Source organism: Rousettus aegyptiacus, unplaced genomic scaffold (assembly GCF_014176215.1).
Source record: "Rousettus aegyptiacus isolate mRouAeg1 unplaced genomic scaffold, mRouAeg1.p scaffold_m13_p_8, whole genome shotgun sequence".
Lineage (NCBI taxonomy): Eukaryota > Metazoa > Chordata > Mammalia > Chiroptera > Pteropodidae > Rousettus > Rousettus aegyptiacus.
This window is the reverse complement of record NW_023416311.1, coordinates 76,769,838-76,797,548: the sequence shown is the minus strand read 5'-3', so window position 1 is coordinate 76,797,548 and position 27,711 is coordinate 76,769,838. Positions and strand designations below refer to the sequence as shown.

The 27,711-nt window shown below is 37.6% G+C and overlaps 1 long non-coding RNA gene across 2 annotated transcripts in view; it reads left to right on the top strand.

Annotated features, from left to right (window-relative positions):
* Window positions 1-27,711, top strand: part of LOC107506357 — a 118,729-nt gene that overhangs the window by 54,205 nt on the left and 36,813 nt on the right. For both annotated transcript variants that reach the window (XR_004952516.1, XR_001595902.2), the window contains exon 2: window positions 18,439-18,694. This is a non-coding gene — a long non-coding RNA (uncharacterized LOC107506357). The remainder of the gene's footprint in view (window positions 1-18,438; window positions 18,695-27,711) is intronic.

Below are 27,711 nucleotides of genomic sequence, written 5' to 3'. Positions count from 1 at the left end.
TGTTTTTGACAAACAAAACAAAAAGCTATTTAATATGTGTAGTGTGTGTGTAGTTAACTCTGGATTATGAGATTAGTGTTGACCTTTATTTTCTCTTTTAAAATCTTTCATATTTTCTATTTTTTTCATTGAGCTTGCATTTTTTATAATCAGAAGGATAATAAAACTACTAAAATTAAGAGATGAGAGATAAAAAGAACTAAGGTGAAAAATGAGATATAAATACACAATATCAAAAAATATGAATTGAAAGTTTTGTGTCAAAGACATTCAAATAAAGTTACAATTTTTAATTAGAATTGTTTGATTCAAACTTGACATTTCTTGAGTTTAGAGAAAAGAAATGTTTCCCAATAAAGCAGATGTAGGCCTTTGCAAAGCATCTGTTTATTCTTTTATTCATTCTCCATGTTTGCATTTTTTCCCCTACATTTATTAAACAATTATATTTCTGGAGTAACTACGCCTATTCCTGCTTTAAGTACTGTATCAGATGTAATATCAGGAACAGGGATAATATGATTTATGTGATTTTGACCTAGAAATTTCTCTGTAATTAATCAAAGGTTTTATTTCTCTTCTCTTTTATTGCCCTTTCAATCATTTTATTTCTCATTATTCCATTTTCTGTAATTGCGTGGATATGTGGAAGGATGCAGACATAAGAGTCATCAATTCAGATACACACTGATCAAATGAGCATCTCGCAGAGAAACTGCAGTGAGTCCCCTAACAAGTTAGCTACTCATGTGGGGAAAGAACGTATATGTGTGCATTAGATGATTTATTAACAGGTAGCTTAACCATTTAAACGACTATTTCCCCTTAGCTTGCAGTTTGCAAAGAAATGTTAGAAAATATGTTGACAGGACTGAATGTACACTTTTTATTTTTTCTGGTTAGTAGCCATCAGATTTAGACCCTCACACTTAGCCTCTCTATTAGAGAGCTAATCCCTATTAATATTCCCTTTTTTTTTTTTAATTTCCTCTTCCTACCAGTGATACTGACTGTCCTGATTTTCAGGGATGCCATCTGGTGTCTACTCTGCATTTTTTCCAGGGTTCTTTGTTTGAATAGTATTAGTGATTCCAACTTCTTTCATAACATTTTTGACCTAGTACCCCTGGAAAGAATATATCCTTTCAGCTCAGGGAAATCTCTGGGAGGTCAGGAAGCATTTTAATTTATTTGAGAGGAAACTTTCAGTTCATGCTGAGGGGAGGTAGTTAACTTTTAAGTTTGTGGTAAGACTTTAGATGCTAATATTATGCTCTACACAATAGTCAGTGCCCTTTGGTCATGTTTTGGTTCCCTAAAAGCCTCTGACTGACTTAAAAATAAATCATTACAGACAGACCATTAAATTTTATGAACTATGAATGTGCTTAATAGTCCAGTATAACAAATGTTCTAAGTTTCTCCACGAGCCATTGCTTTTACGTGAAGGCTTATGCACATTTCAAACACCTCCAACCATCTAAAAGGTGATTATTTTGACAAGATGATAGTGTGACTGGGCCTTTTTAAAGCATTCGATTGTGTTTGACCTCATAGCAAGGTGAGGTTAAAACTTTGGTATTATTCCTGAGAGTGTTTGTTAACTCTAATGAAACTTTTGGGATTGGTCAATGTCTAATTAAAACCACTTCTGACTGCATAAAGGCTATAGTCTATGAAAATTATGATTAAAAGTTTGGTTTTTATCCACAACATTTTTAAAAAGGTGACTCTAATGCAATTCTAGTTTTCTGTACAAGAGAACAATGACTTACCTCCTAATTTTTGTACCATTATACACAAGGTGACACAGTTTATTTTTTTATAAAGTTTCTGAAAAAATAGGTATTTGTCATGGTTTAGTAACTGAGTTTGCATTCTGGTTCTACTTCTTAAATTGCTTGACACTGATCTAGGTACCTAGATCCTTTGAGACTTTGTCTCTAAAATGAGAGTAATACCAGGATCGTTGATTATCTCAAAAAAGGCATTAGCATAAAAGTAAACTTATAAATTACTATACATATGAAGATGTACTGCTATTGTTATTTTCATTGATATTTATATAGAATCTGCTAATTGCTTATAATATTCTAAGATCCATAAGGGTAGACATGGGCTATCTAGGTATCAAATCATTTTACAATGAACCTTAATATGGTTTCTCTGTTTACTAGAAGCAGTATAGGTAAGGAGTCCCCAGAGCCTAAGAATCTGATTCGTCAAAGACACAGCCCCATTTTCTTTCTTTTTTCTTTTTTGAGTTTTTATCCTTTCTTATTTGCTTAAAAAAAAAAAAATACTCCTTATCCACAAAACTTCTTTATCAAGACTTTATCAGCATGGGGCCAAGTAACTTTATACCTTTTGTTAAGATCCACTGACTAAAAACCATCAAAAACATACTTATAGTCAAAAAAAACAAAACAAAACAAAAACAAAACAAAACAAAAAAACAAAGTGAAATATAATAGTTTGTTTCAGTAGGAAAGCATGCACACTATGAGTGACCCTGAATGTCTCAAATAGAAAGTTAGAGAGGGATACTTATAGCATTTGGGGGACTAGAGTTGGCCACAGGGTGGTCTTGGTGGGGTTTGATCAGAATTTGTAATCTAGGTGAGTCCGTGGCTTTATTTTAGAATATATGTTCTGAATGAACTGCTGTTAAAGCATTTAAGCTTAGATCGTTTATCTTGTTGGCCACAATTTGGTTCAGTTTATCTGTTTTGTGAGTCATGGTACAATTTAGCAAGCTGTGAGTTCTATTTCAATTCTCAGTTACCCTTTTCTAGTCTTTCTTCAGCCTAAGCTAAAGGAGAGGCCATGATCTCTGGGACATGATCAACCTGGATCCGTGCTATTGTCCTGAGTCTATTGATCAGAAGGTTGTTCAGAGAATGTTGTCTGCAGTTGAACTAGAGTGAGTCCTCATGTTTCTTTAGTTGCAGGATGAACTGTTGAATTTTCTGATATGGTAATGACTGCATGGCTGCATTGTGGATTCTGGAGACCATATATACTTGGCTCCAAAACAGGCAAAACTAAGAAAGGGATTATTATTAAAGTTTGAAGCCTGCCCATATGTTTCATTATCTTTGCATATTCCTTTTAGAGATGGATTGTTTAGCTTTGTCAGTGTCTGAATATTTAGTTCTCTATCTGAAGATTTGGTAGGGGTAAGTTTCTTGAGATTACCATAATTAAAAATGGAGCTGGATACTAAAAAGTTACAACCTGAACTAGCAGAGAGGCAAGAAAATAGCCAAGAGGAAGAGGAAGAAGCAAAGCAGTGCATGACAGTCAGTGGTTTCTGCATCTGGCGAGCTGGGGTTTGGAAGGTATTGGATGGAAGCTGTCTACCTACATGGTCATGGTCTTCAATTTGGGGATTGAAAAGCCCTAGAAGTCATCACTCACTCACAGTTGACTTTTTATGCGGACGTCAGTGGTAACGATCAATTACATCCCTGTAGTGTCAATAGTCCAGGGTACCTCCTGGTACACTCCTTTAGAGAGGGTCTTTTCAGTACTTCTTCTAGAAGATTCAGTTCCTGAACTTAAGCTTATGGCAGGGGCTTTTAGGTGAACATGAGGAAAAAGCAGACCCTCTTTGGATGATATGATTAAATGGTTCTGGTTAATTTATTATAATAACTAACAATTTTGGAGTAGAAGAGGATGGAATTCTATGTTAAACAATAATGCATAATTGCTTTCATAAGGACTTAATCACTGATTTTCCTAGATCTAGGGTATGACATAAACTGTGAACATCTTGAAAAATCTCTAAGCCTTCAAGTTATCCCCAAAAGTATACTATGAATGTTATCAGTTGATAGGCATGTTTTAACATAGGGACAAAAAATATTTTATGTACAGTTATTGTATTGGCCTTTTATAAGAACATGAGCATGTTTCTATCTGAAAAGCACATAATTATTGAAATGTATTTATATAAACTCACTCATATATAATCTTGGAAGGCTGAACTTTTGACTGTCACTCTTAAAATTTATCTTATGGAAAAACATTTCTCAAGAAATCTTGCCTCCTGTTTGAGTAAACTTAGAAGACTCTGCATGGAGACTGACCCTATAGTCTTAGAAGAATCTCACTTTTTAGCCAGACTATTTCTATACATTTTATGATTGCTAAGGAATCCAGTTAGACAGCTTCACAAGCTTCGTTCTCACTCAAAAAGAACATATTTATGTTACCATTTAAATGTAAAAAGTGAATATATTTAGACTACTCTTGATTAATATTTGTTTTGATTGAACAATACTACCAAAAATTCATGTGTTGCTAATATTTTTGACCAGAGAACTCATATTTTGATCCTAGTATTTTTAAAGCTCATTTTTAGTTTTATTTCTTTCTTCCTTAGCTGCTATACATGGAAGTCCCAATGTTTGTTATTTGCTACTAAAGTGACAGTTTTAGCAAAATGTAAAGTTCTGTCCCTATAATAGTGTAGAACCATTTTGGAAATAAGTTTTGTTTTGTCTTGGCACTTAATTGACAATGGGAGACTATTATTGGACTGCAGGCTCACATCTGTCTAAGTTATCTTCTAATTAGCCTGACATATGCTTCCTGAGGTGTAATTTTCTCTATATCAATGGTCTCCCAACGTTTAAATTGTGCCTCCCATAAGCAATTTATTTTGAGAATGTCTCTGTAAAATGTGTGTGCATATTATTTTTTTTCCAATTATATGCATGTAATATTGTCATTCTGTATACTAAATATTAAGGAAGTCTGATTTCTAATTTTGAGATAAAAATATAATCAGAAATTCGATTATTTTAAAACGTATATCTGGGGAGATATAAGCTTACCTGGGAAACCACAGTCTCATACCTCTGATGCTAAGTAATTTTTGTACTCTAATATTTCATCAGGGTAGATCTCACTTCTATTATGTTAACGCTGTGAAGCAGTGCTTCTCACCTGAGAGGAGACTCTAAGGCAACACCTGAGAACCATGATTTGAAAAAGGCTTGACCGTGATCCTGCTGTCCACGATCCCTCTGTGCCACTATCCTTGCCACACCAGCCACTTCACCTCCTGAAAATGGTGACCGGTAGTAAAAACATGGTCTCAAAATCCCTTCCCCGGGCAACATAATGTCATGACTTGCAGGTTTTTTTTTTTCTTTAAATACAGATTGTGCTTGGATCAATGTCATAGCAAAACAGTGAGGCAGAATAGTAGAACAAATATTTGGTGTCATACTGAAAACAAAATTCATATGTGTTTTATAGACATCACATCTGTGTAGTTCAAAGCAATTGTCACTGTGCAATGCCATATGCAATTATTTCCTACTATAAGCCAAGAATTTTCTTGAAAAATTGCAAGTAAGTAAACTTGTTTTATTTTGTAAGTGGGATCATTTTTAAATGTGTTGGGAGAATGTATGATTTAAAGGGTTTTATGGGAATTTTGTGAATTTTGTTTATGAGAGTTTTGTTATAGTCATTTGCTTTTTTTGGAGTATAAATCCAGATTTCCGTACACTGGTTCTCTAGCACAGAAAATGTTAGGTAATGGCAGGGAGCTGATCACCAGAGACTCAGAAACTTGCACATACGTACCAATTAGAATGGCTGATCAAAGCAAATATCCAGATAATTCATACCAAATGCCCCCTTTTTGTTTGAAATATACTCAGATAATTTTTTTTTTTAAAGCTCAATCTGAGCTGCTTTTCTCAGCAACTTTATCAGTGTTTCTGAGAAAGCGTTCTAACAGTAGTCCTAAGAGGAAGCCCTGAAAAAGGTTCTGTGGTCAAACACTTCTTTCTTGTCCCTTGTTTTGGAGTTACCATGCATTGAAGTATGGGAATTCCTTCAATAAAGAACCCTTTAGAACTTAGTTTAACCCAGTGTTTCCTAAACTTTTTTTGACAGGGAACTCCTTATTTACATAACATTTGTTAATTTAGCATAAAACTGGCATTCTTTTGAAATATACTTTGGAAAATGCTAGTGTAAACATGTATGTTTGTTTGCGTGTGTGTTTACAACTGCAAATACTGGAGTTGAAAGTCCTCGTCAACAGTCATGTCAGAGGAGAAGCTAGTGATGGCTGGGAAATGAAGAGTCCATGACGATGCTGCTGGTCTGAGGGGCTTCCCAAGGGGACCCGCTGGGCAAGCACTGGGTTCAATGATACTTATGCTTTATCCCCAAAGAGAAGAATAGCCATCTTGTGCCCTGTATAGGGCTGTTGGACTAGCGATTAGCCCTGTGCTTTGGCCAGAGCCTCTTTTTCGCCCACATTTTTTTTGTCTTGTATGCCTGCGGGGAGAGACAGGGTTGAGCATCTTTACTAAGGGGAGAGGCCCATGGGCTGGGTCAGTGAAGACAAAAAAAAAAAAAAAAAAAGATGAGATTGAATAGTGAGAGAGCTTTGAGCTCCCCCTAGAGGTCAGTACCTGGTTACCACTACCGAGCTAGGAAACTTGGAAATAAATCATTTTTAGGTTTGCATATCACAGATATTATTTGAAATTTCATTTAAGAATTACCCTAATATTTATTTAAAGAGTAAAAAGTGGTTATCCTTTAATACTAGTGCTTTTTGAATTTTCAGTGTTATTTTATAATGGCAGTATTTATACAATAGATATTTCTATATAGGGGCTATGAACCAGTCAGAATCTGCATCCTTTTTCGGGTAAGAAACAATCATGCACAGTCAGTGCAGATGACCAATCTGTAAATACTGTTTTTTAGTTAAACTTGAATTTGGCTAATTATGAAGCCTTCAGATGCAAGCTCTTTATCTTCCATCCCCAAACTGAGCAATGGAAGAATTACCCTATTTAATTACCTCTTTTTGTGAAATGGTAGGCCTTTCTCTTCTATGTTATGACATTGACAGATTCTTTTCCTTAGGATGCCTGCAACACTTGTAATTCCTTTAAGACCATTTTAGAACTCGGCCTGTTCTATCTTTGTACCCCAATGCATTATTCTCTATTTTATGATGTTTGTGAGGAAGGTGGCTGAGCCCAAAGGGCTGGTCCTTGGTTCAGTCCATCTGCTCCCACATTGTGTTTTGGAGAAGGTCCTTGAATATCTCTGGGACTCAGAAATTTATATATTAATAATGAGATGTTGTAATACCCCAAGTTGGATCCACAGTATCATTTGTGCTGATGGAAAGTCAACTCCACAGGGGTAGCAAATTGAGGCACATTTATCCTTTAGTGTCTGGGAAAGGTGCCAAGGGGTAGGCAAAGTCACAATGTAATCATGGCACATCTCCTTAGAGATTTAATTTTCTCAGAGGTTTAGGAGGAGGCAATATTATTTTTACATTAAAGCAAAGAGATTTGCTTAAGAGCAAATGAAAGAGACATGAATTTTTAACATAAGACATAAGAATGAATTTTGAAGCTTTCAACGGGTCCCAGGACATGCACTCATTTCTCTTTGCAGTTAGCTGTCATTTCAATAAAATAGCTTGAGAAGCACTGACCTAGACTGGCAGAGCTGGTGGATAACAACACTGGAGCCTGGAAGCCGACTTTGCACGTTGTCACACCATCATCTTCTTCAAGCTCACTATGGGTCAATTAATTGCGCATTTACCCTTCTCCCTATACTCTATGGTAGTTACATCTGTTACACAATTACTGTGTGCCAGGAACTCTGCCAAGTCCTATGCATATATTACTTTATTTAATCTTCACAAGAATCTTATAAAGAACTGTCATCCCATTTTACAGATGAGAAAACCAAGACGCAGAGATTTAAGTTATGTGTCCAGTCAGGAAGTACTGGGGGCAGAGGCCAAATGCTCCCTCCGTCGAGCTGTGCAATGTGCTATTTCCCCTCCAACCCTGTGGGAATGCTGACTAGGCTTCTCCCTAGAGGTGAAGAATTGGAAGCGCAGGACAAGGAGGGGAGCAGGAGACACTAACTCCCCCCACTCAGAGACTGAATTTTGAGGCCTGAATATGATCAGTGGTGGTGTACCACGACGACATTATCAATATGCCTTTACAGAATCTAGGAGATTCCACTATGCACAGTTTGACCTAAGTATTATGGATTTCAAATGGATTTATTATTTTGCTCAGTTCTGGTAGTTATGCAATTTAAGGTCAAAATAGAGACAGTTCTAGATAGGTAAAGAGACTTGAGGTTTCTAGATTCTTTGTGTTGCTAAGACATAATAGAAAATGATGAAGTTTAGTTCAACTTAGGAGCGTATATGAGACACTCACTGCATACCAGACACTGAGCCCTAGAGTCTAGCTAGAAGGCACAGACATGTGCATTAACCACTTTTCCCCAGGTTATGTTAAGTTCTGTGCGTGAGATAAAATAATATCCTTTACCTTGGTATTTCCTAGTCAGTATGCTCAAAGAAGAAAAATCTCTTTTTCTATTTTTTTTTTTTTTTCTTTTGGAGAGGGATGTAGACAGACCACATCCTAGGTCACAGGCCATATAGCATTATATGATATCATGGCTTCTTAGGGGTTAACCTTACAATAGTGGCTGTTTGTGGAGCAGGCACCAAGATAGACATGGTTAATCCATCCTTTATTGAAACAATTCCCTCTGTGAGTGTTGGCCTGATGAGGGAAAATTGTGAAAAATTTTGCTTGCTTCAGAGCCTTAGGTTCCCAATCTGGCTGTCCCCTTGCCTCTGCTAATGCTCTCTGTCTCTCAGGGTTTGAAATTATTTGGTTTATTAAAGGAGCCCAAGATGAGGAGCTTAGTCAGTGTCATCTCCTCAGTCCTACCTGTGGTTTCAGGAGGAAGAGGTTTAATAGGCTCTGGTCCCTTTAGAAAGCTTTGTTTGAATTCATTTGGGCCTGGAAATTTTATGGGTACAATCGGATGCAAACACTGCTTAATAACATTCTAGGCCATGCAGTGACTGATCTGCACCTTATTGAAAACCTCAGTAAGCTTCTCCAATTCCCATTAGCCTTTAGAAAACCAGAATCTAATATGACTCAAACTATAATTAGTCTAGGTAGAATGAGAAATGAACACACATTCTTTCTGAATTTTTCTTTCTCTTACTAGCAAAGAATTTTAAACTGTGGCTGCAGCACTTCAATGTGTGCATTTTGAATTGGCAAAGTGTGGAGAATAATGTGAAATCATCAGCAGGTTGATGTCTTACAATATTTTTGTGAGACCATCAGAAACATCTATAGTATAACTTTTCCCTTGTGTCAACTATTGCTTACAGTAATTCAATATCATTTCCTATATTTATCTCATTTTTCTTTACATAGACTTTAAAATAACAGAAATTATGTTCTATAACATACACTATGACACTGACATTATCCTCTTCGCTTTTTATTGAGGATACTGAAATTTAGAAAAGATAGCAACTTGCCTAATTTCACACAGTAGTGGACCTAGGAGGAAAACCCATATATTTTAACACAGTCTAGAGTTTTTACACTAAACAATTTGGTTCTCTGCTGTTGTGATGTCAGTTTTGGTTAATAGGCATATTATTCACTACTTACATTTGACTGTCACATCTGAATTGATGTTCTTGATGCCCTGGGCACTCAGATATCTTCTACTGGTTCTGGGCAGCTAATGAGTATCGTGAGCGGAACAGAGAGTGATGGGGACTGTGGCGAATTTAAGAGCTTATACCCCACTAAAGAGAGAATTCCCTTATTTGTCTGCTCTGGGCATGCTGGCCTGGCATTGCCAAATCTCTGAAATTTTTAAGAGGAGCCAGAGATCTAGTTTGTATGTGGAATCTTTCCACTTTTATTGTTGACAAACTTAAAAAATTAAAAAATTTTCATGTTAATTTAATTTAAAGTTTTTGAATTTTAACCAAATCTGGTACAAAGTGACTATGTCACTGTTATATACCCCCTTCAAAAGAGTGTACTGTTCTGAGATTTTTCTTTATCGTAAAATTCAGACCTTCTGTTTGTGTATAATAAAATTCCAGTTACTTAGATTAACATGGATTGTGGCTAAGAGATTCTTTTACTATGTCAATGTCAATGGTTTGAACATTCTTGATCCTCGGAGGTGTGATGGAAAGGTGGAAAAAGCATGCTGTGGAGAAGGTTCAGAAAGTCTAGAATTAAAAACTATTATTTTCTGAGTACTTGCTATTTGCCATGAACTGTGCTAAGCACTATACAGTCGTCTTACACTATTTCATTTGCTCCATTGAACCAGGGATCCCCAAGCCCTGGGCCACAGATCAGTACCAGTCCGTGGCCTGTTAGGAACGGGGCTGCACAGGGGGAGGGCAAGCAGCAGGTCAGAGAGCGAAGCTTCATCTGTATTTGCAGCCACTCCCCAGAGCCAGCATCACCTCCTCAGCTCTACTTCAGATCATCAGGCATTAGATTCTCATAGGAGCACTGGTCCCTGCTACCCAAAGAGTTGGGGACTCCTGCATTAAACTACATGTAAGGTCATTCCCACTTTAAAGATGAGAGAACTGAGTCTCAGAAAGGTCCAATACCTTGTCCAAGATCCTATGACTAGTAAGTGGTGGAACTTGGATTCAAACTCAAGTTTATTTGATCCTCAAGTGCCACCATGTTATACAGCATCTTCCTTGAAAATAGGATTATATCCACTGCTTCAGGAGCCATGCAACAGAGTAACAAGCGAACAGAACTAGTTGAAATGACACAGGAAGATTACTCTGTGCAGTTAAGACGATATAAGCTATTTAGCAAAGCAGGAGCACACTGGTCATAATCAATGGGACAACGAATGTCACATGCTTTTAGGACTGGTGAAGAAATAGTTTCTGGAAATGTAGCATGAGCAGCAAACTCATCTTGCTTGACCAGTAGCATATGTATAATACATGAGAACATTATGCCTTCAGCAGTGTATGACACTGATGTCGAATGGCCATTGGAGGAAACCATGTCATTATTCTACCTTTTATGATAAAGTGGAATATTAATTTGTGTTACATTTTGTGTGAATTCAATGCCTGCTTTGTGTTTCAGTATATGATGCTCCTTAATTTAAACAGTTCTCTATTCACAGATACTGAGAATTCAGTATATATATATTTTGTTCTCCAACAATTTGTTGCCATGACTAATTATTTTGAATTGAACTTGACCATCTATAGACTTTCATTTAGACTCTAGAGTTTGGCCTCACATTAGTCATGGTACATTGCCTTTGTGAAAAAATTAAGTCCAAATACCTCATCTTTGGCAATCAGGGTCTAAGGTGTTCCATCTCAATATTTGGCTGGTTAACAAGATCTGTAGTTGACTCTATTCCAGGTACTATTTGTACCCCCACACAGATTTATGCCTGGCTTGATGCTAAAATTGTTTGCATCTAAGCATGTAGACAGCCTGCTGGAATTAACATATCTGGCAAAAAGAGAAGAATCAGACTATTATCTTAATACTTCTCCCATCTGAGTCAGCCATTAAATTATAGCTTTATCAGTCTTCACTGCTTAAATGTTTGCTACCTATTGGCTGTTAAAATGCTCACAGATTTTAAAGCCTCTGGTGGGATAATTTGCGTTTATTTTCTTAATTGGATGTATTTATTCAAAAGCATTAGTGAAGCCAAGTTGAAGTAGATATTTTATGGCTGCTAATTTTTAATTTATTGCTAATATAAGTAGCTAGCAAGCTGCAGGAAACAAAGGATTTAAAACTAATAACCTTGTAAGAAATTCTAGATGGGATACATGGGGATCACCAGTAATGCCCTTTTGCGATGAAGTTATTGGAGTTATTTTCATCTCAGCCTCTGCCTTTTTATGAGATATTAGTGTAATTAGTGTGATAACTTATTTAAGGTCGTCGTAAATAATCCAAATGGTACAGTAGAGTGTAGTAGAAAGTAAATACTCCTGCACCTCTTTTGACCACTCTTCTGAGGCTACTCTATGTATTGACAAAATTTTATCTTTCCAGATTTTTCTATGACTATAGAAATATCTGTTAATACTCACAGCAGCGTGTATGTACCATATATTTATCTGTTATATATAGCTATGGACATATTTATCTTATAAACATTTATCCTTGTTTTTTCACAAATGAGATCATCATAATATTCTCAGAGGTCCTTCAACTTGCCTTTTTTTTTTTTTTTAACTTGATAGTATCGCTTTAACCTGTTTTCTATTATCATTATTATAGGATAGCCAATAAGTTACTCAGAGTTCTATATCCTTCAGATTTTCTAGGTGAGGAAAAATGGCTGAGGAATGTGCTGGATGCCACAGACCTTTGGACAGTGCTTTGCTCTTGTTTCCTGGTAGACTGTGGGCTCAGCTGTGGTTAAGCAAAGTCTGAATTCCGTTTTCACCACCTATCTGTGTGACCTTGAGGAAGTTACCTAATCTTCCTGTGCCTCAGTTTGTTTAAAATAGAGATAATAATATCTATTTCCTAAGTTATGAAGATTAAATAATATGCTGTAGTTAGCATAATTCCTGATGCATAGTAAGTGCTCGGTAAAGGAAAGGTATTATTATTATTGAGTCTGAGGTATGTTTTAGCTTTGTATATAGTTTGTGAAAATTTAAATATGAAATCATCTTCCATGCATATTAATATGGATGTTTTAAAGCATCTGCCTTCATGAGCCACTCAGTTAAAAAAAAAATTTTTTTTTATTCAAGTCAGGCTAGTCCTAACATGCCAATCAAATTTGAAAAGATTTATTTTCATGCAAATAAACTATCAACTTACACATAGTATAAAATTGTATCATAAAATATCATGTTTTATTTTACATATTAAAAATTGAACAGGATCTTTAGAAGACTAAAAATCTAAAAGAGATAAAAATTGTATCTATAAAGAAAAGTTGAAATGCTGAGATTCATGAGCCTAGTTAGTGAAAGCTTAAGGGATGGTTACAACAATTTTCAAAAATATGAAATTTATTAGAGAAAGTGTACGTGGGAAAATTGAGTCAGATTAACCCACTAGAGACAAATAAGGAAGCAATGGATGTGACAGTGGATGAGGCTACCAGGAAAGGCTGAGGAGTCCCTAGGGCTCTTTTGGGCACATTTGGACATGTTTTTATATACACGCACACAAACACAACAATTTCATATTGTGTATCTTCCACTTGAAGATCCCTCCAAATCTTCTCCACCCTACTCCCTTACCCTCTGGTTCTAGTTGGGCCAGTAGCGGGCAGCAGTAAGAGGTTGGAGGGTGGGAGGTGAGTAAGGTCTGAATGTTCGTTTTCCTGGTTCCCTCCCTGCCTGTGTTCATCTGGTGGTTGTAATAGTATGCCTGCTGTCATTCACCGTGACAGATCTTGTTTATTTCCTCATGATATTTCAATAATTATTTTGTTTATTTACTCATTGGTTCATTGCTCCATCAAATGTAAGTCTCAAAAAGGCAGGTACCATGTCTGTGTGTTCACTACAATATCTCTAGGCTAGCACAGTACTGGTTCATAGTAGGTGACCATCAATGAGTAACTATTGCATCAGTGCATGAAAACACACAGACTCATTACTAGTATAGCAGGTGGTGGTTACCAATACTCTACATCCTTAGCCTCTTTGATACTGTTGACTCCTTGTGGCCCCTCCAACTAGACTGTAAACTTTTGGAGGACAGATGCTTTATGCTAAAAAAAAATCCTTCATGGTGCCTAAGATCACATAGAACAGATACTAAGTATGCAAAACATACTCGTTGATTGGTGGATTAATGGCATGTGCTGTATTATTAGAATTAGTTCATTAAGCAAATATTTATTGAACTCCTACTATGGGCCAAGTATTGTTTAAGGTTCCCTGCTATATGAGTGAATAGAACTAAGATCCCTGTTCTTACAGAGGGAGACAGGCAATATATAAACACAAAAAAATAAGTAAAAAATATGATAGAAAACGCTAAGTACTGTAGAACATTAGAAAAACAGAGCATGCTAAGGAAAATGGGGGTGGATAGTTGCTAGGATGGGCATGGGGAGCAGGTTATGATAATACATAGGATGGCTAGGGAAGGCCTTATTGAAAAGATGACACGTGAGCAAAGACAAAAAGGCGAGGGAGTTGGGCAAGCTTATATCTGAGGGAAGAGCTTTCCAAGCCGTAGGAACAGCCAGTGCAGTGTCCTAAGGCAGACCTGTGTTCAAGGAGCAGCAAGGAGCCCCATTTGACTGGAACAGCCTGGGTGAGGGGCAGAGTGGTAGGAGATGAGGTGTATGAAGTAAAGGAAGGGCCTGTAGGCCATTGCGAAGACCTGGGCTTTCACTCTAAGTCCCTGGGGAGCTGTTGCAGAGTTTTGAGCAGCAGTGTCACATGATCTGACTTCTGTTTTAGAATGAAAGGTGCAAGGGAGGAGGCAGTGACACCAGTTAGGGGGCCATGGCAATAATCCGGTAGATATGGTGGTTCAGACAGGGTGATGGCAGGTGCTGAGGTGTGATCATGCTCTGGACGTATTCTGAAGGTTTCTGTAGCTACTTTATAACTAAGCTTAGTGTACATTTTATCTCCAAATTGGGCATTAGGAAAAGAATAGGAAAGCATCTTCAGGTAAATGTTTGTGGGTGGCAGTTGTGACTAGCTCCAGGAAATGGAATCAGAGTAACTCCTTGGGGAGGCTTGGAAAGAGTGACTGAAGAGATATGCCCAAAGGTTAAGCCTACTTCTGTGTTCCTTTCATTAAATAAACTGCTGGCAGCAATTTCTCTGACCTTTCAAGGGTAAAACTGTTGATGAAGCCTTGGGGGAGAAAAGGTATCCAAAGGAAAACAATCACCTATTCTTTTCAGTTTGAGGGACTCTATATGAGTAAATATAGTACTTATTAATTTATTTAATTTTGAATGGGCAAATGGCATCTTCTTAGCTAATCTAGGGTCCCCCAAATTTAAGCAGCTCAATAAACAATGATATTTTTAAAACTTTCATTTAAATAGTCAAGTTTCAAAATTTGCATTTGAAATTCAAAAGTGCTTGTTTTGATTTTCTGTTTAATTCTATATAACTGGAAAATAGAAATCTGAGTAGAATTTTTTTTTTTTTTGGTCTACAGCATTATGACATAATTTATACATTGATTCTATTGAAAATTCAATAATTAATGATGGTCCCTTGGTATAGTACTGAAAAATCAAATGTTATATTTGGCACTCTGGGTCAATAGATGCTTTCATTTTCAAGGCTGGGTGTTTGCATTAAATTATGGATCTGTAACAGAAATGATGACCTATCTCAATAATTTTTGCATCAAGAGGGACCGTTATGGAAATATTTGCCATGAGGAGATATAAGCTATACTTGGAGAAAATTCATCCATTTTATATTCATTTATTCCTTGCGGGTCTACCATATGCCAGACACTGTTCTAGGCATGAGAGCTACACCAGCGAACAATGTTGCTGCCTCATGGAACTGGCACCCCAGGGAGGGAGACAGGAAAAAATTTATATGAGGTCAGCCAGTAAATTAAACATGCTATAAAAATAAAGCGTGTAAATGAACAGAGTATATATTGGAGAGAATGGTCCAGGCAGGTCCCTGTAAGTGGGCGGTGTTAAAGCAGAGGCCTAAGGCGGTAGAGCCGAGAACCATGCAGAGGTCTAGGGCGTGAACATCCCTGGAACAGAGAACAGCCAGGGGCAGAGCGCAAACTCAGTGTTAAGCCCTAGGTCAGTCCGCCACTGCATTTGGAACGGAGCTCTGGTTTAATGCATTGCTTTTGTCAGGAATCCCTGCAGAGTACAGGTGGCTGTGGACATGTTGGTATGGCCAGGGACTCTATTTCTAGGCTGTCACTTTTGAACTCAAGACACTGGGATTCTCAGTGAGTACCCCTCCTCTACTCAGTCATAAATTCTTGATGGCGCATCTTATATGTATTCACCTGTTCTTTTCTGGGCTCACAATGATCATTTGTCTAGGTCCTCAACAATTCATGCCTAAATTGTAAACTAATTTATTTGCAATCCTCCAGCCTTTCAAGAATGGGGATTGTGAGCAAGGTCTTTTTTTGTTTGTTTTTAACCACAGCAGTTCCAGTACTTGCAGACAGCTATTGTGTAATTCCTTTTAGCATTTTTGTCTTCCAGGCTGACTGTTTTCTCAATAATTTGTCTATGACATGGTTTCTAACTCCCTTAATTCTTTGTTACCATTTTCTACACATTTCTGAGTATCAAAATCCTGTAAAAGTTTGATGTTTAGAACTGACTTTGTATTCTGGATATGTTCTGCTGAGTTTCAGGATAAAAGGGCTGAAATGTTCCATGATCTGAGAACTCTACTTCTTTGATCTGAACACTAAGCTTTTAATCACTGAAGCCAAAAATCACATTATTTTGTTTAGCATCTGTAACCTGTTATTAATTCATATGTAACTTGTAAGCAAATAAGGCTCAACCTTGCTCAAAAGTGAGACAGATATAAGTTAAATTTAGATCGTGCCATATACTAGCTGTGCATGTTTTAGGCCAGTTATATTTAACTTCTCAGAGTCAAAGTTTTGCTAATTATAAAATTGTATACATAATTAATTTATTACTCGATTATTGTAACAAATAAGTGAGACTTTTTGGAGGCATTTAATAATGTTACCTCCTTTCTACTTACATCGTAATCTGCTCTTTAGGTTCAAGATCTTCTGTCAATTAGAGGATGAAAAGAAGAAAGCTAAAACTCTGCCCACCCTCTCTGGTTTTGTATGTATTGCCCAGTGACCTGTGGAGAAGATAAACCTGGCACATACAGGGTCTTCGATAAATACATACTTGTTGAATGATTGTATCGAATTTTATTTCAAGTAGGAAGGGAGAGTTGCTGTGATTCAGCTGCTAAGACCACTGGGTGGGTGATCTTTTAGTTTGTATCTTTGTAGGGTTGGCTTTGTCTGCTTCTCTTTCTCAAGATTATGAAGGATTGGCAAGATGATATAATGAATGTGATTAGTGCAAGGTTGCTGCTTACAGGGCTGTTAATTCAGCCTGGCCACTGGAGAACCATTTAATGCCTTGAAATGTATAATTTGTTAAATGACACATAAGAAAATTGAAAGAATCAATGTTCCTCTTCCAAGAGTAATTTATTCCTCCCCCCCCCCATCCAGGCTATGTGTTTTTTCAGAGCCTTGGGTTCTTTTTAAGAGAAAACCTATAGAATAACAATATAACCACCTCTTTATGTATAGCCATAAGACCTGAAGAAGAAATATAATATGCAGGATAGATACTGGCACACCTAGAGGAAATTCTGCAGAGAATCGAAGCTCGCCAAACTGAATATAGGAGAGCACAGCTGACGTGCACAGCACTGGGAGAATATTTGAATTTGCGTAGAACCTTGTCAGATTCATGACAGCTAAACCTGTTGCACTTTTTATAACCAAGTTCAATGTGTGTGGCTACCAAGGTGAATTTTAATCCTGGCTCCTCGGAAGTCTGTAATTCATCCAGCTTGGTGGGATGTGGTTTGTGAAATAAGATGCAGAAGTCCTCCCATTGGGGTAAGGGGTTCTTGTGCCTTTGTGTGTTTCACCTTCACAAGTATCAAATGCCGATGCTGGGTCATCTGAAACCGTTCAGTTCACAAAGAGCCCGAAGAGGAAGAACCTGTGGATATTTGCAGTCTTCTTAGAGCTGTCCAGATGTTTAAATACGAGGAAAAGTGTTAGTGCAAATTAAAACATTAACTCCACAAAAGTACTCAACCAAAATAACTCAGCCTTGAGAAACCTACTGTCTTAAATGTGAGCAACCTAAAAAAGGCAAACTTTTAAATTAATATAGTATAAAGCCCGTATAACTCAGTGGGAATGTCAGACTTGTGAGCCTCACGGTAAATATACTACATGAATGGCAATACTCTGAGATCCAAAGGGAGACTTGTTGCAAATTATAACTGATAGGGTGTATTTACCAAGGTGGCTATTTGATGAATCCAGCATGTACTGCTCACCTGTTCAGCTGTTGCCTTGTTTTGCCTGCCTGCCCAGAAAATTGCATCCATGAGATTATGGAGGAATGATCTGTGGAGCTCCACAATCAAGTGGAATTTTTCTCCAGGGGAGTCCAGTTTTCACTTGTCTTTTATTGTCATCAATTGTTAGTCTAATGATGGCCTCAGGTAATAATGAGGTTTACAAGAACAATTTTCTGGGACCCAGGGAGTCTCAGGTAACATAGTGACCATTTATTCTGATCCCAAAACTGGACACATGCTCTAATGACTGAAGGTTTTGTTGTTCTTTGGTTTTCCCAGAATAAAATTACCCTGGAAACACGGGCTGGAAATCATTGGCTTGGAGAGGCCAAGAGTGCTGGCTCTCCTCAATATTTCAATGTGTGTGTGTGTGTGTGCGCGCGCGCGCGCGCTGCTGATTACATCAGGACAGACCAGGGGACACCCAACCAATCTCTCCCATGAATGGCTATCATTCTTGTGCTTCCTTTCTTTTTCAGTTCCTGGGCATGGACAAGGAGGAAGCAGGACAGAGCTAGCCCCGCTCGCCTTGGGTTCATCCACATAGCAAATCCTGGCTCCTCAGCCACCTCTCTCTTATTGTTCCAGCTCTTTTCTTGCCTCCAGTTTGGCATCCTCTTAATACGAATAGCCATCTGAAAATCATCCAAGCCTCAAGTAGAGGTTTGTCAACTCTGGCACAGTTATTGATGGAGGAAACAAAAGTGGAGCATTGAAGAACAGAACCCACTAAAGGTAGGTAAGAAAAGGCTATGCATATGATGGAAACGAGGTTGATTTCTAAGATCCTGGCATTGTGTGCACAGACTTAGCTTCCCATGGGACAGGCTTCATGGTGTAGTCAGACATCATCTCGTTCAAAAATGCTGGCAGCACTTGACTCTTTCTAAATTACAGGCATCCCTGATTTTTATGCCAGAAGACCCTTTCCTCCACATGCTGCTGTAAGGCCATACGGCCTTGCCTTTGCTAATCGGTGGTCACGGAGCTCTGAGACTGTGCTGAAGACCCTGTCTACAGCCAATTAATGTGAGCCCCATGTCACAGGCGGGAATTAAGCAGTCCACTCCTTTCTCTAATTCTTATACATTTTGGAAGTATGTCCGTTATTAGTGTGGTCTGAAATCCTCAAAATAGAAAAAAAAATCACTTTGGCTAAACAAGAGATGATAGGAAAACTCCCATATGAACCTGGAAAGAAAATTTAAATGAGTTGCCTAATTAGGGCATTGCAAATGAAACCAGAGAGAGTCAAATCCATAGTACTATTTTTTTGGAAGGGGGAATGTTTATCTCTGTTGATGGAGCTTGTGTAAGGTTTTAAGAGTTAGTTGGCATCCCATGGCTTCTGATTAAATTGCAGTTTCACATTTTATACAATATTGAGGAAAGTAAAACCACTATTAGTCAAGTAGATCTTTTAAATGATGTGAAAACAATTTTTTTTATTGTGAAAGTGTTTCATAAAGATATTCCTCCTTTTCCTTGAGTCCTTTTTGTGTTTATTATTTCTGCATAATAATACACAGTGTATAACAGTGACCGACATAGTAAATACTTAAAAATATTTATTGAGAAAAATGAATGAATGGAAGGTTCAGGACATGACTCTGGTATTTTGCTATTATGTGAGAAACTATTGAGCTCTTTGTTAATTTGTTTGCTAAATAAATACTTGTTAATCTCCTGTTATGAGTCTAAATTCTAGGTTCTGGAGATACAGCAGTGATTAAAACAGACAAAAATTCCATTCCTTTGGTAGCTAACAGGCTGCTATTTTCAGTTAGTGTGAATCTTAAAATCTGCGAAGATTACTGACATTGATATGACGTTTCTTCTAATGTATTTCTTCTAATTGGATAGCAATATGATGGTTAAATGCAACAAACAAACAACAACTTTTTGGACTCACAGCCCAAGAATGTGCATCTCCTTCAGTTTCCTGTCTCCTCGCTCTGCTCCCATTATCCCCTACCCACAGGGTGGAACAGTTTGCAAGAGAGGAGCTGCTTTTGTTTCCCAGGCCAATGTTCCTTTCAGTGAGGCCAGTGGGTAGAGAGCAGTGAGACACCATGGATCTGTAACCACATGATTTATCACCTCCACTGGCCTGGCGAGGTTTGTAATATTCAGAAGTCTCTCAAGTGTGTATGCTCAAATTAACTCTGGTTTTGTTTGATTCTCTTTTATCATGCAATCTTCGTCTATAGCACAACTTTCTGACAAAGTCATCCAAGGCTTTTTCTTAAAGTGATGCAAGCTCTAGGCTTATTCTGCCCCATATAGAAGCCACTAGCTATGTGTGGCTACTGGATACTTGAAATGTGTTTAGTGTGACCAAGGAAAGAAATTTTTAATTTTATTTGATTTTAATTTAAAACTGATCATTCAGTTTTGGAAATATTTTATGGATATTTGGACAACATGGTACCTATGTGAATCTATGTTTTCAACTGCTAATTTTATGAAATTTGAATACATATTAAGTATTTCCAGTGAAAATTTAGTGTCCAAACTGAGATGCATTTTAAGTGTAAAACAGACCAAATTTCAAAGGCTTACTATGAAATGGTCAATTATCTTATAAAAACTTTAAAAAATATTGATTCCATGTGGAAATGATATTTTAGATATATTGGATTTCATTACATATGTTAAAAAAATAAATGTCTCTAATTTTTATTTTTTAAATGAGTCTACCAAAAAAAATATAAAAGTACATGTGGCTTGCACTGTATTTCTATTAGACAATGTTACTCTAGACCAAGTGTAATTTCTCCTATACAATTTATCTATTTTTTCTTGTTATAAAGTAGTTACTGTAAGAGGCAAGTCACTACCCAGAGCATTCAGGAGTGGCCTGGCAGAGTTTCAGTCTTCACTGAGACCTCAACTTTACTTTGTTAAACTCCCAGTAAGACTTTTCTTATCTTACTAATTAAAAGAATTCTACCTGCTGTCTCTTCCTTCCTTTCCTCTTCCTCATTCTCCCTCTGCTCCTCTCACCTCTACTGATCTGGAGTTTTTCTTGAGTTAAATAACTTAACTCATGTTGTTTTTACTGCCTAACCTTGACATCTTTCCCCCTTCCTATGTATCATAGATTTCTCCTTTGAAATCCCCTCTCTGTGCAATACAGACCAGGTAATTCACCTTATACTGATGCAATATTGAATACTGGCTAATGTTTCTAGGTTGGAATGGTATAATTAAAATAACAATTAAAATACATTAGTTTGTTAGTTTTATTCTAAAATATTAATTAGTTTCTTAAATGAATTTATCTGCCTTGATTGGAAGGGTGACTGTGTAGTAAGTATAGTAGGCAAACTGGATGTGGGGAAAATGGGGGCATTGAAAATATCTTTACCATCAATAGTTCGGACGAACAAGAGAACAGTGATATAATTAATAGGAGTAAGCAAATGAAGGGGAGAAGCCTTTCGGGGCAAAAACTGAACATCTTCAGTTGGGCATATTAGTCTTGGAGTTCTCATGGGCACAGGGTCAAGTCTTTCCACAAATAGCTACAAGTGGAAGTCTAGAGCTGTGCCATTTAATATGGTCACCACTAGCCATCATATTTAAGTTTAAATTATGTGCTCTATAGTCCTGTGAGACTAATGATTGCCACGTTGGACACCACACATTATTAGAACATTATCATCATCGCAGAAAGTTCTGTTGGACATTGGTAGTCCTAGAGTCTGGGCTGGTTGTGGTTGGGGAAGTCGGGGCCATTGACTTAGAGATGACAACTGAAATTGGGAACTAGCTGAAGTCTCTGAGGCAAAGAGGGTATAATGAGAGAAGAGAGTTAGGGCCTAACCTAGGAAAGCTCCCATTTTAACAGAATGAGCACTAGAGAGGAATGAAAAATACAAACACAATCTTACGTTTCTCATATTATTTTGTACAACATGAAAGGAATTTATTGTGTAGACTATGAAGCTCCTTATATAATAGCTATTGAATACCACAGGGAACAGCATATTCATAGTGGAGTTTTGTGAAAGGCATGTATTGTAAACTGGTTTCTTGCACAAAAGCAAAATGTTAGACTGTGGCATTGGGTCATTTCTGCAAAGGAGAGTGAGATAGTTGAGGCATACCTTTTTTCTAATAACTTTAAGTGAGTTAAAGTTTAGAGCTTAGATAATTAACATGTTCAATAGAATCTCCTTCAAATACACTTTGCCTTAATAGGCTTTTGGCTAGTGCAGGGTGATAGTCAATTCTTGACTGAATTCTGAAACAAGTACTTGTAGTGCAGGTATTCTGTTCTTTAGGTTAGAGCAAATGCCTTATTCTTTAGCTGCGATACCCAAGGCAGACAGAATCACTGACTTCTGTGGTAGTTTCAGAGCCTGACTTGAATTCCTGTCCAGATCAGGACTGCTCTATTTCTCTAGATGAGTGGCCTTTGGAGGGCATAGAGATGGCATATCAAAATAGTGGTGATGTTTTCTTTCGATGTGTTCATGCCCTTGAATTCATGGTTTGGCTCATAGAGTTGGACAAATATATGATTCAAAGTAGGATTATGCTTCACTGAATGTGAAGCACATAGTTTGGGAGTAAAAATGATAAAAGTGCAAATATAAAATGACTAGTTTGACCACTAAGATGTCTCTTTAAAGTTCCTTGCCTGTATGACCTTGAAAAATATCTAGTTTCAGAGAAGATTATATCATGAAGCATCAACAGGATAAATTTGGATGTAAAAGGAGCCTTAAGCAGAGCTAGTCAGATTGGATTTTTAGTATTTCCAATTTAATTGTTAGCAAATGTCTATCTCATTTTCATTTAGTATAGGCAGTGTTGAACTGTTTCTGAGAAGTAAATTAGGGATTTATTTACTATTTAAGACTATTATTACTCAGAAATAATGTTAAAATATCACAAATAAAAAATTTGCTCTCCTTCCTAAACTGAGGTATGTTGTTGCCTCATGTCCCCTCTTCTCTGTCATTGTTCTGTGTGTTCAGCAGAAACACACACTCATCTCCTTTGATGGAGATGAGTGTGCACCTTGCACATACCTCTACTAGGCACTGAAGCCATGAGTTTGACTCCTTTGCAAGACATTGAACCCCTGATGGGCATGATGACTTCTCATTCATCTCTGTGTTCTAATCATCTGCTAGAGTCCTGGACCCATAGTAGGCTCTCAATAATTCATTTATTGATTCCTTGCCTTATTCCACAAAATATTAGAGGCAACTAATAATTGTTGAACTGTGTTTTTAAGTTTCTACTTGTTTAATAAACAAAACATTCATCCCGTTGGTTTGCTAGAGCTCCCATAACAAAACACCACAGACTGGGTGGATTAAACATCAGAGGTTTATTTTTTCACAGTCCAGAGAATAAAAGTCTAAGAGGTATCAGGAAGATTGTTTTTCTCTGAGATCTCTCTCTTTGGCTTACAGATGGCTGCCTTTTCCCTATGTCCTCACATAGTCTTTCCTGTGTGCACAAGTGTCCAAAGTTTCTCTCCTTATAAGGACACTAGTCAGATTGGATTACAGACCACCGTAATAGTCTCGCTTAATGCAATCTTCTCTTTAAAGGCCCTTTCTCCAAATATAGTTACATTCTAAGATATTGGGGGTTAGGACTTTAACATATGAATTTTGGAGGGATACCCTTTAGCCTATACATAATTTTATCTAAATATTACACTAAGTCGTTATTTAAAAATAAAAAGCTGTAATGGGGCTGGCCCTCCACTATGTCATTTAGCATTAGAATTTTCTCTGATGAGTAATTGTTTCTGCTCATCCTTATTTTATAACACAGAGAATCCATTGGTTCGATTCAGAGACCAAAGAAATGACAGTATTTTATTAAAAGATTGAGGAGATTATGCCGTAGGAACAACTAGAATATGTAATTTGGCAAGAGATGGGACCTCCCTCTCTAAACAGATTCTCAACAATTCTGAAAGCAAGAGTTTATTTTCTAGGATTCTTTTTGGTTGATAGTGAAAAGGTTTAGAGTAGATATGATTACTGGAAGGATCCAGCCAATGATAAAGTGCAGAGGACTTAATCTACATGAAACTATGTGTCAAAATTGGCTTCCTCCTATGAAATGTAGGGCTTCTGTAATTCAAAGAATAGCTTAATTACTTAACCTAATTTGAGAGTGAAAATTTAAACATTAAAGCAATTGTTGGTTACTTTCTTCCCTGATTTGGTTATTAGTCAGCATTATTTACAATTGATTTGTGTGCACGTGTATATATATAGATATTTGTTGCCCTACATCTACTCAAAGTGGCTGTTAGTTGTATGTCCATATAATGAAAATATTTATTTTTATTTCTTTGAAAAAGGTACCAATTTCAATTAAAGCTCTTTGACTCTGACTTGGATGTGGTTCATTTTGCTGACTTGAATCAAAATGGTAATGGTTTTCATTGCCCAGAGTTGGTACCAGAGAGGCTAGTCAACATTTCCACCAATGATTTCATCTTTGTTCCTACATAACCTTCTTAAAAGACAGTCTGCTGCCTCATGCCCTGATGAGTGGGCTGTAGATCATGTGATTGTTGCCCCCCCTCCCCTCAGAGAAAATTGGATCAGGGTTGGACGAAATATATTGATCAGATTCTTCTTTTTGGAAATTGGACTCAGATTCCAGTCTCTGTCAGATAACCAAAGGAAGAAAATGAGAAATCGTAGTGGGAGTAGGAGAAGATAGAAGGAAGAGGCAGAGTTGCAAGACTGTGTGGTTCCTGAGAGATAAGAGACTTCAGTTTCTGACTTTCTAGTTCTTCATGCCAATTTTCTCAAAGCTTGATTTTACTCTGTTTTTGGGATTTGGTAGCTATTTCTTCAGCCTTCCGATAATGCCTCTTCTTCTCATTTAATTAAGGTCATTCGGCCTTTATAACAGATATTATTAAGGTGATGTTACAGCACCTTTATCGAGGGTGTGTGTATATTTATATTTGTTTATATGTATATGTATAATATGTTTATATAATACCATATATTTATTTTTGGCAGAACTGTCGGTACTTACTATTGAGCTCAGAGACTTGATTCTTCATCGAGTTATCTTTTCTAGGATATTGGAGTGATGAGTAAGACCATTAATAGCAATTAAACCAACAAATATAATGTTAGCTATTATTCACTTCCCACTGTGGTCAATGTTGTGATCACATTTCGAATACATTATGTTCCTCAATCATAACAAAATCCTGTGAGTAAATACTGTGATTATCTTCATTTTGGAGGCAAGGAATGGAGGCTTAGAGAGATGAAAAGAAAGCCTCTTTTCTAACTGCCCCATTCCTATTTAGCATGCTGGTATGAGGATTGACGTCTGGAGATGTAGTAGCTTTTTTTTTTTTTCCTTTATTTGTGACCACAAGGCAGCAAGTACGAGAACAAAACACTAGCACACTGATGGTGGAGCAGAAGAATGGAAAGGGTCTAGGGCATTTACATAACCGAGTTGCTAATTGAAGCTTAGAACCACCCACCTCTACATGCCTTATTATGGAAACAGTTTTTTGTTTGTTTGTTTTATTGGTTTTGGGGTTTTTTTGCATGTTTACATCAGTCTTAGATTGTTCATTTTCTGAGTTGAATGTATTTTCTTGTATAGTGTATCTAGAGAAGAGTAACTGGTTCCACGTTGCTAGGGGATGGAATGCTGGAAGGTCAGAAAAAAATAGTAAGTTAGAAAATTCTATAGAAGCTCTACTTGGCAGACTTAGGCCTGTTTGGCTGATAATAAGGAAGCAATGAATGTTACTGATCAGGAAAGTGACATGCCTAGAACTGTTAGATGGTTCTGGCCTACAGATTCTGGTTTCAGTGTAAGGGAAACTGGAACGTGTTTGTAGACAAAATGATAAACTCTAACAGAGACACGGACCTTAGAGATGCAGGAGAGAAAAGAGTGAATAGTGGAGCAGGTTTTACAGTGTTTGGGAATGACACCATGAGACCAGTAGATGGAAGAGCCATTGAGAATAGGCGGGAGGGGAATCAAGTTTGAGGTAATAATTTTTAGGTGGAGATAAATGAAGAGGAGAGAACTCAAAGTAAATGATGTCAGTCTCAAAAAGCTCAAGAGGAAGAGTTAACATAGAATGAGAAAGAAAGGAATGGGGTTGATAACTAAGAGAGAGGGAAAATTACTTAGATCTCCACTTAGTGTATTAGTTGTTGTGGTAGCCATCCTCCAGGATGGCTCCCAATGATTTTTGTCCCATGGTGTTCACACCTTATATGGTGTTCTCCTACATAGAATCAGGGCTGGTCTGTGTGACCAATATAATATAACAGAGATGACAGTGCGACTTCTGAGATTAGGTCATAAAGGAAATTCCAGTGTTAATCTTGTTCTCTTGGATTGCTCACTGTGAGGAAAGCCAGTTACCATACTATGAGGACGCTCAAGCAGCTCTATGGAGAGGGCCTTGTGTGGAGGAACTGAAGCCTCACACCAACGGCCAGGATCAGCTTGTTAGCAGTGTCAGTTGGCATCTTTGGCAGCAGATCCTCCATTTCCAGGAAAGCTTTCAGATGACCGCAGCCCAAGCCAACACTTGTTCTGATCATGTTCATAGCTCTCTGACCCCTTGAGTTGCCTGTTTATGATAAACCTCAAGACCTTAGGAGGACATAATTAGTAATTGGGGGCTTTCAGCGACTCCGTAAGAGTGATGTGCCACTCGAAAGTCTAAAGTGATTTCTGGGAATTAATGGACAAGGTTCTTACTGAGGCTAATTCAGGAATAAGCACTGCCACACAGTAACCAAAACATGGACAAGCGTTGCAGTAACCTGCTCTGGGACATCTCTGGTTCCCATGCCCTGTTTCATACTGATGAGGCACTCCACATCAGCACATGTTTAAAAAAATGCTTTCAAGATTTCCAAACATTTAAAACAGAAACTAATTTTCTTTACTGTAGCAGATACCTCATTATGACAGTACCTTGTCTTATAAGGCATCCGCATAAAGGCAGATGCAGAGTGGTGAGAGAGGATGGAACACTTTCAGACAAGTGAGCCCCAGGAGTCCGAGTGAGTCGCCTGAGCTTGGACATCCTTACCTCAGAGGATCTACTTGGCTAGATTTCCCTCGGGGCTGACAGACGTCTTCTGGAGCATCATATGGAAACAGCCAGTTGGAAAAAAGTTCTTAGAAAATGTCTATTTAATTGTTAATGTTCATAATAGGCAAAACAGCTCTGAAAAGCAGAATAGGGACTATTAACTCCTGTGCCCTTCCCAAGGGCTTGAACAGTGCTGGCACATGCAGGGGCCTCAGGTCCTGATGTGTAGTACTGATGCAAGAGAAGGAAAAGAGCAAGGCGGCGGTGGCAGGGGAGGAATCCATCCGACTGCGAGGGCTTCTGTGCGTAATGGAGACTTTATTAACAGGGCTTCTGAATATCAGGATAGAGAGATGGGTGAAGTCATGGAGACCCTGACCACCTTTGCATGGAATTGCTTAGCCCCTTCCCCCTCCTCTGTTTGAACCATCATCTTATGGGGAATAGGCGATGGTCAAGGCTTGGAGGAAAGAGCAAAGAGCAGGACTAGTTACGCGATGCGTTTCTGAGACCTTAGAGATGCTGCAAGGTTATTGTCTAGTTGATTCTGTGTAGCATTCTATCCTCTTGTCCTTGTCTATTTTCCACATCTTTTCTGTATTTCCTTTAATGTAAAATCTTTGTTTTCTACACTATTTATGAAAACCTAAAGAAATTTAAACCTATG